This window comes from Ornithodoros turicata, chromosome 7, assembly GCF_037126465.1.
Source record: "Ornithodoros turicata isolate Travis chromosome 7, ASM3712646v1, whole genome shotgun sequence".
In the NCBI taxonomy this organism is placed as follows: domain Eukaryota; kingdom Metazoa; phylum Arthropoda; class Arachnida; order Ixodida; family Argasidae; genus Ornithodoros; species Ornithodoros turicata.
The window spans coordinates 58,860,303-58,874,292 of NC_088207.1; the positions used below are offsets into that span (position 1 = coordinate 58,860,303).

At 45.1% G+C, this 13,990-nt stretch overlaps 1 protein-coding gene across 4 annotated transcripts in view; it reads right to left on the bottom strand.

The window, feature by feature from the left end:
* LOC135401746 (protein O-mannosyl-transferase Tmtc3-like) overlaps positions 1 to 13,990 on the bottom strand; it is a 131,706-nt gene that overhangs the window by 60,417 nt on the left and 57,299 nt on the right. The window lies entirely within an intron of this gene.

Genomic DNA, 13,990 nt, shown 5'->3' on the forward strand with positions numbered 1-13,990 from the left:
TCACCGGGATGTGAATGAAGCAAAAGAAGAGACTGTTATGTGTTGAGAAGAGTGTGACGTAAAAGAAATACGAAACGAGATACCAGCTATTATGATATCACGACACCCTGCTGTTGTCGTGATGGAATGAACGTTCGGGGAACGTAATGCTTGCTAACCGGGAAATGAATACCAACAGCTTGCAATTATTTCTTTATGTTAAGAAATATTCATGTACAGTGAACCCTCCTTAATATGACCACTGCCGTTCCCGCTGATTTTGGTCATAAAGTGAATTGTCATATTAACGAGAAACCCACCCTCCGCGGACCGGACACACCGCTACGCACAACAAAAGCCGACGTAATTATGATTTATTGTCTGAAGAATCTGTTAACAATGACTACGTCAAACAATTTTTAGTCATTAATTTTTCTATATGGACAATAGCACCATCAATTGCGGACACGTTATCGACCTTTATCTGCTCAAAAAATAACGAGGCAACCTGTATAGGGCTTCGCTTGCCTCCTTTGAGTAACGCCGCTCTTCATTCCGACCATCCTTACGTGAAAACAGCAGCACAGTGTGACGTGGTACCTGCCTTTTTAAGCACTTGCATGGTTCGAAAAGCGATAAGAGTATAATCCCGAGGTCAGCGATTTCAGGGGACATCCCAAATTTTGACGTCTTACGTGTCACCCTCTGAGCGAGGTACGACATAGCCTCTAACGGAGGCTATAGTCTGAGGGTCATGTGACGTGGTCATAATAGCGGGAAGGTAATGCCTGTGTTTGACCCTACTTGTGACAAAAATCTTGGTCATTGTCCGATAAACGGATTGTCATATTAACGAGGGGGATTTACATGCCGGCGGAATGGTTCCCGAGAAAAACGGTCATAAAGCGAGTATGTCAGATTAACGGGGGTCATATTAACGAGGGTTCACTTACAGAGGATCGAACATTTGATAGACCAACAGCGAAACCGTGGGTCAGCGACAGAGCACTTCCAAACTTTGTTTTCACGCTAGTTCAAATCATACGCATATGGTGCCGACGACTCTTCCGTATTCTTTCTTTATATGGCTCTCTCCCAGGGGTTTAAAACACAGTACAATCTACAGATATGGAGCGAATTCAGATAAGCGCACGTCAAAAGAACCCCCAGGTGGTAGAGATTATCCGCAAACCTATACCCTGCGGCATGTAGCCACACAAATGTGGGCGGACTCACCTTACGTGTATATCTACTTCCAATGATTATCAGATAAGCGCTCCATGAGTTGAAAACCCGAGACGAGGTAGGGACAAAAACAGACAAACACAAACTTGCAACACAAACGCTTGCTACCTAACTTTCCTTTCGATAAGCGCGTTTTCGTTCGCCCGTGATATCTCCTGTAAAGCGTGTTTCCACTGCAATGCTACAGTGTACGCAGGAGGAACAACCACGCAGTAAAGTTCTGTCACTATTGAATTATTGACGGTAGCCTTATCTCGGGTCGGTAACATTCGACGTCACCATCGACACTGCTACATGGATACACTATCGTACATAGCCATATTCTTACCACCAGTCGTGATGCTAGGATTTTCTCCGATTAGATTAGCGCTGAATTAACAGAGTGCGTTGTGTCTATCTTACATTGAATTACACGTAACACACAATTGTAATCCTAGGCTCGTCACATTTGGGCTTTAGCGAATGGTTCCTTCCAGGACCCCGCCACAGTTAGTGAATTACATATATTTAAAGAGACAGTTTTGAGCCGTCGACTGTTGTTGGTAGAGTCGTATCCGACTGTAAGGTTATGCCCGGCTACCCCGAGGCTTTTGTGACGAAGAAAGACGACCGCCATGTTGACATCGGGTCTATCTCAGTTTGATGGAGGCCACAATTGTGCACGACCGAGATAAAGGGTATTCTGTATTCAAATTCTGTATCAAATCGGTGGACCGGTTTCTTGGGGCATAAAAATGGGAAGCTACCGACAGTGCCGAGGCTATGAAGTGGACGAATTTTGTGGGGTCGCTCAATGTATAAGAAATCATCTGATCACTGTGGGCCAGTGCCGTCTCTTGTATCGTTCACTGATTACATGAGTCACAGAATTAGTGAGCCCATCTACCTTATCATTTTAGCCTATGAGCACCAATTGCAGAGCAGGTAGAAGCATTTCTATTACCGCTCGCAACACAATTCCCGCGTGCCGGTATCACATATTATCACGAGTTATGGCGCATTTTCTAGGTAACTAGCGAGACACTTTCTCAACGGTGTTTACACGTACTGCGCGCGAGCAACCCAAACGAAACTCCCGCGGACAATACAATATATATATATATATATATATACATATATGACGAACCCGAAAGATATGCCCACAACGCGTGGTTTTTCACGTACGTCTCTTAAAACGAAAGCAACACCAAGAAAACGACCGCATCATAAAGCTGGACGCGCGGGCAGAGATATTACCGAAACCATTTCAGTTCCCATAAATCAAGTTGTGCGTTTGTTAGCCTTCTGTTACGGCCTCCTTATTCTCTCACTCGGCAAAGAACAACGCATTATCCTCGACTTTATTTGAAGAAAGCGCATTCCTTTCAACGAGAGCCGAACAGCCCGCGCCGGAAAAGCAAAAAAAAAAAAAAAAAAAAAAGAAGAAACGCCGGAGAACACGTTGCACCAACGGTTTAGATATGGTTGTCGGCGGAAAGACTGATGGAACAGGCGGGCATGAATTTTACCCCCGCTTCGTGGCATGTAAGAAATATTTGGGCTACTTGAAAATGTGTTTGCGCCTGCAAAGGTTTCAGAACGAAAGGAAAAAGGCTTTCGCGAGATTCTTACACGTCATGTATCACTTTGCGCGTCAGACACGAGTATACCACGATGGGGCACGAGGGTGTGTTGGACGGAGAAAGGTTTCTCAAAATGCATGAGTGTGCCGAGCAAAGTAAGAAGGGGCTTCAAGTTGGATTCAACGGGACGCTCTCTCTTTTAAGCTCATACGATTTACAGCGATTGCAAAAAGGGCTCGGAGTGATCTATCTCCCATCGTTACATCTTACCCGTGGCGCGATTCATTTGTCTGAATGTATGTAGCCGTCGTAATGTCTAAAAAAAACTCAGAGTTCCGTGAACCGGCTCCGCCAAGCGCTAAACTTGCGGGCAACGATGGAAGCAGTGCTGGACTGGGTAGTATTGATTATAAGGGGCTGGGTGCCTCGACCTATACAAGAGCGAGGACGTGTATTTACGAATAAATGAATTTTTATATTTCAAATATACCGAAATTTACCGAGCATCAGCATTGGATTCGAAAATACCATTACTTACGGCTGTACTATTACGGGCCTTATTTCGGTTTCTGGAAGGAACTACAAGAATGTGACGTATTAACCTCTGAACGGGGTTGACCATAATATTGGAAGAGATAAATTCTGCCCCCCACCTCAGACAACTGCTCCCGCAATTTCCGGTGTATAAATAACGCTACACCGACACCACGAGGTTCACTTGATAGATATCGAATCAACTGAAAACTTTGCAATGAAAGAAAAGAAAAGTGGCGCCCGAACCATGGCTGTACGTACTTTCTCTCGAAGGGTGTAGTTGATTGTGATCGATTCGTGGCAGGCCTTAACGAGTCTCATGCAGGTCAATATGGTGGCGCTAAGTATTGCGCTAGAGATTCGGAGGGGAGGTCCATTTTTTTTATTCCCTGTTCGCGCCGCGCAACAACTGTGGCTATGAGTACAGCAGGAAAGAGTGGGGGTTAGTATGCGTCCTGGGCCGACTTCAGGGGGAACTGAGCCGACATTCGTCTGGCAAATTCGTTCGGAAAACCTGAGACAGCACAGCCGGTTGTAGGACTCGAACCCACCACCTCCCAGTCTTCGCACGACCACCAACGAGCGGGACGCCTTAGCCCCATGCTGCTGGCAACATGAAATATTCGAGTTTACCAGCAGATGGCAACAGCGAGGATTGATATTTCCAAACCAGGTATAATTACGGGAATCACACACACACGTAAAGAGACAATGATGAGATGGGGCTGATGCCGGGAACCGCATGGAAATCACATGAATCGCTTTGCAGCCCAAACATGTGCAATGCCGAAACCGAAAATGGTCCGGACAATCTCCAACTCATCACGAAGTAAGCCAATCAAACAGCCCATTTTAGCACCCAGCTTTCGCCAAATTAACTGGCTGCAAATATGTGGCTACTGCCCGTTTCGCGAAAAATCGCAACTGCGAAAATAAAGGGTTGTATTATGCAAAGTAACCTGACTGATTAGCATAAGGGTCAAAATACGACAATCCTGTAGCGATATTAGTCGATTGGTAGGTTGGCTACAGTTTGCGAATTGACCATTGGAGATGCTGCCCGTCTCCTGCATGACATGTTTTCTAAACAAATGGTTGCCCAAAAGAACTGAATCAGTAAAGTCTCTAACTCTTTAGACTTGCTGATTTTATTTTCGAGTGTTTTGTAGAGCCTTCACCTCCATATTTTTCTTTCCTAACTCCAGTCCAATCAGTAAAGCTATTAACAGTTGGCACTATTTACGAAAAGTGACAGAAAAGAGAAAGACAAATCTACTAAAGAGCCGTCCCCTTCCTCACGCACTACGGAAACGTCGCAGTGCCACGAAACCGAAACCAAGTGCAAAATGACAAAAACGGGACAGACGAAATAACTCGGAGAACCGACACACATGGTAAGCGACGGCTTGAAAACTGTGGACAACACGACACCGAGCCAAACACAATCAACGAATGAACAAAGCGAAACAAACAGCGGGAAACGCATCACAAACGACCGGATGTATCCCGCATGGTCGATATGGTAGTCTCTCCCAGGGGGCGTTCCCCCACTAGACTCGGCTTGTTTGTCGGCATTCCGCTACAAGGGTAGCAAACTATGGGAGGACAATTGCGACGAGTGCAGTTGTGTGACATCTTTTCGTGCCGCTAACAAATCAGTCAGGTAGCGAGAAAGCGAATTGCGAGAGGCGTTGCGACGCGCCATCACTCATTTCTGCTAAATTACTGCGTGTGTATGGGAGGATATCGTGTATTGGCTCGGAGAGATAATGAAGCATTGTCGTGGAGCCTGTTCTCTGCTTAACGAGCATGTACACATTACGTTGCCGCTGCACTCTTTTACCTGCGGCAACTGGCGTTAGCAGAATTACGGAGCAGCTAGTTTTATTGATTTTGTGTGTGTGTGTGTGTGCTACTTTCAGTTTCAGACCACATTGTTTCGTGGCCCTGCGTGCAGTGACGAGCATTTTGAAAAGGGGCGCGAAAACCCGAGCTTCTCAATACCTTACATTTCTTCGAAAATTATAACTCATAGTTTTCGGCAGCCTTTCATCTTTGTTTTCATGTTTTTTTTTTCTTTGTTCTTCACCCTTGTCATTGTTTTCATCCATCCTCGAAAAATGTTTCTCAAGACGTTCCACAACTTTCCAATTGACACCTCCACTCTTCAACGAATATTCGTTAATTAATTGGGTATCACGAAAAATACTTGCGACAACGATACGTGAATTCTAACAAAATCCAGTTTAATTTGCGTAGAACGCTCCTTCTTTTAAATTTCGCCGGCCTCGATAGTACTCTTCTGCAGCAGGAAACATTTCAAAATAACGTATCCGTAGGATTTATATTCGTTACAATGCTTCCACGAGCAGCCTTCATAACATTTGAACTCCTAAAAGTGAAGAAAAGTTTAAAAAACAGCATAGCTATGCGCTCTGTTCAGCTCACGAGAAGTTTTTTACAGCATCTATGACTTTTAAAAGCGGCGTTTCAAGGAAAAGTGTCGGTGTCGATCCGTAGTCAAAACGTGGAGCGGGAAGTACGCCGCGTGAGGGAGGAGGAGGGCAGTGGAAAGTTGAGAGTAAGGAAAGTAGGTCACAGAGCGAAAGCCAATGTACGCGGGCAAGTCTGAACTAGGGTTGCCACCAGGCCGGTATTATACTGGCACGGCCGGTTATTTGCTCGCTCTGCCGGTTGCCGGTATTTGTGGCTCAAGACCTTTCATAGGGGGCTTTTACGTGGTTTTCCCTTCAACATTCCACTACAGCTCGAATAAATCTGGAGCACAGACACAACTCCGCAATCGCCAGTTTTCTTAGTTATTCATTATTATTATTATTATCACTGTTATTCATTAAGTCTTGTGTTCGGAGGGGAAAAGATCAGTGATTGTGCAAAGCTGTTGGTGGCTGTGTCGAGCCAGCTAGAACTTAGGCCGTATACAACCATCATGATATCTCCGCCCGCAAAGAAGGGTTTGTCTGCGTCGATGTGTTTTTCAAAGTAAGTGGCAGTCCAATCCGGTTGCTCCACTACGATCCAGTGTAGCGTTCATGCCTGTTTATAGCAATTTCTAGCATCAATGATACAGCCAGACCCAGGAACATGTTTCCTCGTATTATCTTGAGCGACCACACTCGCTCTCTCTCTGTGAGAGTCCACCCCTCACCCACTTCCCTTTCCCGCGAGACTTTCCTCCTTTCTCTCTATTGCACCTCCTCTCCCTCAGCCGGTATTTTTCACTACGAAAGGTGGCAACCCTAGTCTGAACTTGTGGGTGTGCAAGGCGGGCTGAATTCAAGTACACAATGAACCCAGTACGAGTGACGGGCCAAGTAGGCGCCAAAAGAAGACGAATTCTGAGCGAAGGGGACGAGCTGCCGAAACCGAAGAAGAGCGAAAGCAGCGTTTCAAAATACGCCGCCGGTGTGGAAGGAGCTGTTGTGGCTGTGTAGTTAGTAACAGTTAGTGATAGTTAGGGGTGGATGGGTCGGCTGAATGCCGCCTTAATTACATTAATCGTCCTTCAATTTTTTCTACTTCTTATCAGTCAACAGATTTCATGCATTTAGCGTTGCCAGGTCCCTGTCTTTCATTAAATTATACTTATGCTTGAACAGATGCGTATACGAAGAGGGGAGTCAAGTCCTGTAGATCACATAAACAAAATACAGAAGCCGACACTGAAGATTTTTCTTTAAGTTTAATTTGTACAAGCTTTCGCGTGGAGGTCCACGCTTCCTCAGAGGAAGCGTGAGGAAGCGTGGACCTCCACGCGAAAGCTTGTACAAATTAAACTTAAAGAAAAATCTTCAGTGTCGGCTTCTTTATGCTTGAACAGTAAAACAACATTTAATTCGAGCATCTAATCATTGTGCCCGTATCATCAAGTTGGTCGCTTCCTCTTTAAAAGAAGTGAAAGGTAGCTCAAGTGTTGCTAGAAGCAAAATCGAATATGTCTTTCACGGCCCAATACATAATCAAAAGTAGTGAGCAAACGCGAATTTTTTCAATACAGGATGTCCTACACTGAATCGGAACGGAAAACAAACCCTGTACACTAGCGGCAGAATTACGGCGAAAGTGGATGATAAACTTGAGATTACACAAAAGAAGGAAAGTCTCATATATACATTTGGCGCAGGAAAGCGAAAGGAATTCTAATAAGTGCGACGAAAAATTGGTCCACGAGCTGCAAACTCCAATATAACTCAACTTGAAACTAAAGCAACGGTGGCTCCGCGAAAAATCAATCTGCTCAAAAGTCTCGATCTTCCCGTTCCTTTTTTATCCTATTTTTATCTCGTACTTTTGATGGAAATAAATAAGAAAGGTGTGTAGCGCCCCCCGAAAAACACATCTGGCACTTTATTGAAACGGGAAACTTGTTTATAACGCCAGTTGGCTATATACAGTCCCTTTTAAACGACGCATCGTCACTTTGACGAAAAGAGCGGGGGGGGGGGGGGGGATATGCTGAGGAAGAAACCGCATGAAATTCAATGGAGCGAGGTAAACGTCCCACGGCGACGATGCGCGCTGGCAGAAAGTGACCGCTTTATTGTTACGATCTACCGGTGAAATAGCGCTAGGGACAGAGGAGAAAGAGGCTTCTCAGTCAGTGGGGGACATATCACATATGGAATGGTATTGGGGGAAAAGTTACGCAATAAAAATGAAACGGATATATGTTCCTGCTCTTACGAAGATACGTAACCTCCTCCCCTTCTTTAATGCACCTAGCTGACTTTGCTCTGACCGCATAAGTGTTGCCAGTTATGTTAACGTTGCAGGACAGGAATACAAGTTCAAACTTAATAGTTTTTTTTTTTTCGTTTTACTAGCAATCTTAACAATAATCCTTGTCCGATAAGCTGGTAAATTGTGAATTGGGAGAATATTGTTCTCATATATATTGTTCTCTCCTTGCGTCTGTCTTTCACACACGTCACGCCTTTCGATATGCTCTCCTGACGGTCTGCCTGCCCGCCTACGACATGCTGCAGGAGAGGATCGAGCGTCCTGGGCGGACTTCGTAGGAAATTACGCCGCCTCAGAAGGGTTGGAGAGGGAAAATCGAGAGAAAACACCCGGCTACAGAACGCAGAACCTACACCAGGATGCGAACTTAATTATTTATTTATTTATGGTAGTACCTCAAGGCGCCCCATTGGGGCATTACATGAGGGGGGTCAGCGAAGATAGAAGTTTACACAAGTAGAAAATACATAACACGGAAATATTAAATACGCAGGAAATTGGCCAGTTCTCGCTTGAATACAATGAAATCGTTAATTATGACAATTTTCTGAGGAAGACAATTCTACTCGTTGGATGTGTACGGGAAAAATGAAGGCGAAAATTGGTCAGTGTTGCATAGAAAACGCTCAACCTTAAGAATGTGCTCATGTCTCGGCAGGAGTGATGAAATTAGGTCGTGAAAATGTGTTGTGAAAAAACTTGAATTATATTGAATTGTGAAACTTGTGAATTATCTCCCTGTCTTGACGCGAAAAGAGATTCATCGTAGCCGAGTATCGTTCGCGACACGATCTCTGTTTGCTGTTTTTCAATTTTCACAGCTTCAATTCGATACTTAACTATGTTCACAAATACTTGTATATTACTAAATATATTAAATTAAATTACTTATACTAAATACTTGTAAACGGCCTTCTGGTACTTAAGTTTTTTGCTGCCGTCTCATAACGGTGAAGCACATAGTGCCGTTCATAATAATTTTGACAGTATTTTTATTCTTCCCCACTGTTCCATCAACTCACAAGACTGATAAGCTTTAATGCATACTTTAAGCATACTGATAAGCTTTCGATAAGCACTTTCGTTGCAAAAAAAAACAAGAAGAAAAATAAAACAAAGGAAATAAATAAATATACAAATAAATAAAATAAAAGAAATACGAGATGAGTTTGTTTATTAGACAAAAACTTAGTCAAATATATATAAATAAAATAAGACACCAACAAAAAATACAGACGTGCGCGGCAGCGAATTTCATCGTCGCTTTCGAAAGCGACGTTTGCACTCAATTTGGCTCCGGAGCAACACGAGTAACTTCTTCGGGACGTTATCGGCGGATCGGCAACAGCTACACATCTAGCCCCCAAAATAGCCGAAAATGCAAAGCGCGACTCCCAACAAGTTGGCTTACGTAGCGCTGCACCTAACGAGTTCTTCCCCAGAGTATTTTATCACTCTTACTAGCACGGCTCGCTTAGTCCGAGGGTAACAGCCCTGCGCTTACCGACGACTCTAAGCGGGCTCTCTCTATCCATGCCCACACGGACACGGTCTCGTGCAAGTGGAACCACGCGTTTGTCACTACCATAGTGAGTATCCATACGTAATAAAAAGAAGGAGAAATAAACGATGACGGTGACGTGAAGTGCTTTCACGGCTGGGGAGAAGTACCTACCCCACTCTGAGACAATAAATGAGTGACACGTTGAGGTGTGAACGAAATGAATTAAGTGCGAGTCCTTCACGGTGCCATACAGAAGGAGAAAAAAGCACCCAAGGGAGGATCCAGGTCATTAAAAAACTGACTATAATTCAATAAAGCTTCTGGAGCCAACCGGTGGCGGATCCACGGGGCGGGAGTAGCGACATCTTTTTCCCTTTCTCACCGCCATCTTGGAGCATAGGTTGCCATGGTACGGCCGCCATTAAAGCTCCAAGGGATGACAGTACTTTTCGCAATCCACGGACTTTTGGGGTGGGGGCGATCGCCAACCCCTCAAATCATCAGGTTTCCCCCTCCCCCGCATCGACAAAGACACAGCCCCCTCGCAGTAAGGGCTGGAACCGACTCAGTACATTTCAAGACCTCGACGGTGGTGTTGCACAGGGTGAAGACAAGGGCATAGAACCGTAGCCAGCTTGAATGGCTTCTTGCTGACGCGATTCAACTGAGCACCAAGTATTCGGCTTTTCCGTTTCGCAGAACTCGCATTCTGATAAAAACAGTAGTTTCAGCGTTTTTGTCACTCGTGTTGACCGCACTTGACAAAGTTTCTCCATTCCTCGATTTAAATCACATTCTCTAAGGCCATGATCAATGTTCGCCGCATTTGGAACATGAGGTTGAATCACAGGATCCCGCCTTGTACTTGAACTGTGGAGTGAAGGCTGCAAAGACTATGCGGGAAGGAGCTAAAGTAGCATGGTAAACGACAAATGATCCACCGCGCAGATGAGAGAAAACTTCCCAGCCATTCTTCAACTCTGCTTCCGCCTCTTTTGATTACGTCTTCGTTGTATGAAGATGATGTTCCCTTAGCTTCGAATACAAAAAAGACTGAACGAATCACGTCAGAGCTTTGCAGGTGCTGTTATTAAAACAATACTACTAACCGTTATTAATTCAACGATGACGTCACGGGAGCTGTTATAATCGTCATTATCATCATCATCCTCGTCGCCGTCAGAATCACATTCGAGTCGTCGCACATCCCCGTAAAAGTTTACGAGCGAAAAGCAGGGCCAAAGCCTCGATAACGCAGATTGTTAATCTTGCTTCCTTTTTTCGATAAAGGTTTATTTCGTTGCAATACATTTGCGTGTACTTTTGGATGTGTGCTTCGAGCGATACTCTCTCGCCATAAACTATCCTGTGCTTTATCAGAAAAGACTGAAAAGAGGGCGCCAAGGTGAGGTGCTCGAATAGAGCTCATTCGCACCTGTTTCGCCGATCAATTCCCGGCGAAGCGATCTGAAAGAAAGCCGGTAGCGGTGTGATTCGTGCACTTTTTTTTTGCCCCCACGTTTATGCAAATATCTCTAAAAATACGAACTCTCAAGAAAGCACGTGGAAGGCCCCACAGCTTATACGGTCTCACGTGTCATCCTTTGGAGTGCATTTATGTGCGTCTGTTAGCACTACAACCCACCTTTGGAGTTGATCTGTCAAACGTCACACATGTGACAAGAAGCAATTTATGCATTAAAAAGTAACGTTATTTAGGAGGTAAATTACTGCGACACATTCTTGTTGTAAACCTCCGTGCCGTGGACCAAATGTACAGAGGGCTTCACCTCATTCAGGGTATGTTTGCGGCAGAGTATCCTTTACAGGAACACTTGCGTGTAACACGGAAATCCACGGTGTCACTGTAAACAAATTGGACCTAAATGCACCTGAATCTGAGGTACACTGCGTTTATTTCGTCCTGGACTGACATTAATATTGGAACTAGTGGGAAAAACAAAAACTAGGCATCGCTAACTGGAGAACACACAGCCACATAGACTCGGTCATGCTGCTGGTATATCAAAGTTGGTTGTTGGCGAAATGATCGAAGCAGCCCTCTCCAATAGATTACGTGTACGATAATTGGGCAACCGCTCTCAAGTTGCGAGTACAGGGTCCGCTTTGCCTGCTACACAAACATCCTCTTCCTCCACATAGTAAAGTGAGTATAGCGTTACATTTCATCAAATTCCAACAACTTTATTACAAGTCTTCTAAAAGAAGAGCGATCTTGCTTGAGATGTACCTACATCAGAACACGTCCGAAACTTCAACCCAACACAATTCGTACTCAAAAATATTTGTCTCAAAGCGGGTCTTCGCGACATTGTGAGCACGACGATGACGACACACACTGTGGCCAGACGGCCATACTTTTCGCGCCGTTTACCGTTGTGCGCTTGCAACGGTAGCGTGTGAACGCGGCTGGCTCATTCCGCGCATACCGCACATTGTTGGTCGACTCTGGGGACGATTTTCCGCCGGCGGAAAGTAAGGAAAGTGAAAATAGGGAAATATACGTCGCGGACATTCCTCCCGAGTTTCACGGCAGGAGAATGGAGGTGAAGGAGTAATGCGTTTCTCTACTGCCGCTGTTGTTCGGCATTTGTTGTTCATATTAGCGTTCTTGTGGTGAGCGTTGTCGCTCGTTTCGTATGCGTTGCGCGAATCGCATGATTGCCAAACACCAAACGCAACAATACATTTGCGTACGCATACCCAGTCTTCATTGTCGTATTGCTAGCAGCTCCATATATTCTATGGTGTAATCGATATTACGGCGATATCGATGACGCCTGAAATCGATATTAGAAACCATCTTCATGGTGTTTGATATTCTCTGATCGATAACTGAGTCTGAATTCGACAGCGTTTTCGCTATAAGTTTAAACTTGAGCAATTCAAGAAAAAAAAAAAAAAAATGCGTGCCGACGTCAGTATTCGAAGCTGGACTTACTTGCAAGAAGGACGTCCAGTGAGTCCCGGTTTGAATCCTGTCTCCGGCACACATCCGTCTTTCAGCGTTTGGAGGTTCTACGTGTTTACGTTGCTCAAATATAATGTCCGTCCCAGCAATTTGCCTTTTCCCGTATTATCGTGAACACGCTCGATGGACAACACTCCAACTCTCCAATAACAAGAGGTTTCCTTGAACCCAGTTTTCCCTTTCGACAAACTTGTTCCATTATCTGCGCCTTCCCCATAAAAAGCCGTGCCCAAACTCCAATAAATACAGCCCTATACGGGGATCAAAAAAGGAGATATAGATCCCGCAAAAGTTAAATAGCCAAAGCAGATCCGACATGCCCATTCCGTATTCCGCATGCTCGGCTTGCCTATTACTCTCCCTCTCCACTCCTCCTTTCACAATCACTTATTTGGAAGCGCTGTCGCTCGCACGAGAACCACCACGGTCTTGCCGTTATCGATCTGAATCGAATGGACCATTAATAACGCCTTCTTCTCCCGGTTCTTGTATTTGCCAACCTTCTGCACGACGTGGAGCCGCGCATGTAGTTTGCGTCGTACCGCAGATTGCACGTGCCGCGATATAGCCTCCAATCTGCGCTCATAGCTGTCGAGCGTTATATCTCGAAAGAAGATGTCGCCGAATGACGTGCTTCGGACGTTACTGGGTCGTCGTATAACAGAAGTGAGACGTCCTTTATTCCTCTGTTCGACACGCGATCGAGACTCGAGCGAATATACAAGGTAGAGATTTTCAAGGCAATTTGCTGTTTCTGACGCATTACGAAAAGATGTGGCTTGACTTGACAACTAACACAAAAAATTTCTCTGTACGCCAATACTTTACTTAGAAAAAAAAAAAAAAAAAACACGCACCCGAACATCGACGCGCGCGTTCTGGCAAGGTGAAACGAGGAGGAGGAGGAAAAACGTCACCGGTGATGTCATTACCGTGACAAGAGTGTCTGCGCACCAATCGAGGCAGGCGCTTTCCGCTTTTTTTCCCCCTTTTCGTCTCCCCCCCCCCCGAGTTCTCCCTGTGTAGCAGACGACGTTTCCCTAAACCAATCAGCGGGTTGTACCGTAATGACCTCAAAGCTGTCCGGGAGGCTAGTTGCGGGCATTGCCACCGTTGCGCACGGTCGCGATTTTTAAAATCGGATTCCGCGATATTTTTGCATTGGTCGAACGAATCACTTTGCATGGTGCACTTTAATAGGCAGGACCACAGTCCGCGTTCCAAGCGAAAAAGAAGTAGGTCACAAACAAACCTGCCAATGGGACGGTAGCAGAAAGAACACAGATAACATACACACGCCTGTTAGGGCCGAGAAAATAGCGATGCTTCTGAAATAGCCTCCAGTATCGAGTATGGCGTTCGACGTTCAACTTTTCGTTGCTCCGAAACGCGCGATAAATACGTAATTTCCCG